Here is a 1,289-nt window from a genome sequence, read left to right as displayed (position 1 = left end):
TATATATATGACTAAAAATGGAAAATTATTGATGATAACATCCATGATAAAGCCACTGTGCAGTATATTCTGGATGGGAAATCACATTTTGTATGCTGTGACGATGCTTAGGTGATGAATATTAATTAATTTTAAAAAAAGTTTCAGGAGAAAAAAAAAAGAAATGTAAAGGAATTTTGCTCTCTATGGCAGAAGGTGAGAACTAGAACACAAATATGTTTTATCTGCAGTCTCTGTAAAGCTGGCTGAAATTAGCCTGTGATCCAGGGTCTCTTACTAGAGAAGGGTGTCTGTGAAGCCAAACATTTATTCAATGAGAATCACTTCTTCAATCATTGACCAGTTGGAGTTAACAGGAAAACTGTTTGACTGGGATAGAAATCTCGTAACATTTTCCAGTTGAGGACAAGTTTTTTATGCATGTGTTCAACTTGCAAAACCACCTGAAACTCTGCTAATAAACAATATTAGTACAGGCAAAAAAAAAAAGAAAAGAGTTCTACAGATACCAAATATGTATATTAATATAAAAAATTCTATAAACATATTTTTTTACTTCTCTTATCTTCTATAAAAGATATAATGCAACAATTATATACCATAGTATTGAGTTTAGAACACATTTAGACTATACATGTCTAAGTACAATAATAACATAAACTAGGAGGAAGGAATGAAGCTACATTGGAACAAATGTTCTATGTTATATAGAAATTAAATTAAAATTAATATCCAGTGATATTACTGATAAATTAAGATGGATATTGCAATTCTTACAGCAGTGATTCCCAGTCTTCAGGAATAATTTCTTTTCCTAAAAAGGACATTTCACAATGTCTGGAGACTTTTTTGGGGGGGGGGTCTGGAGACATTTTTAGATTGTCATAATTTTATGGCAAAATTGGCATCTACTAGAAAGGGGTTAGGGCTGCTGCTAAACATTCTACAATGCACAGAAGAGCTTCCAGATAATTTTCTGGTCAAAATGTCAGCAGTGCAGGGACCAGCAGTTAGCATAATGGCTTGCTGGACTCCCACGTGGTCGACCGCAGTTCAAGTTCCGAACCCAGTGGCTTAAACTCACGCTGGGTGCATGTTCGTTCGTGCCCAAGATCCCGAGAGGAGAATGGAGGAGAAGGGATTGTGGCATGGCCATCCCCCCTGGGGGGTGATTTCTTGCTTTCTATCTCTCTGTCTCTCTCTGTCTGTCTGGTGAGTGCATATGCCCTATAACAAACACCTCTCCAAAAAAAATAAAAAATGTCAGCAGTGCACAAGTTAAAAATCTT

Source organism: Tupaia chinensis, unplaced genomic scaffold (genome assembly GCF_000334495.1).
Source record: "Tupaia chinensis unplaced genomic scaffold, TupChi_1.0 Scaffold149666_1, whole genome shotgun sequence".
NCBI lineage: Eukaryota > Metazoa > Chordata > Mammalia > Scandentia > Tupaiidae > Tupaia > Tupaia belangeri.
The sequence above is the reverse complement of the archived record's forward strand: the minus strand, read 5'-3'. Positions refer to the sequence as shown.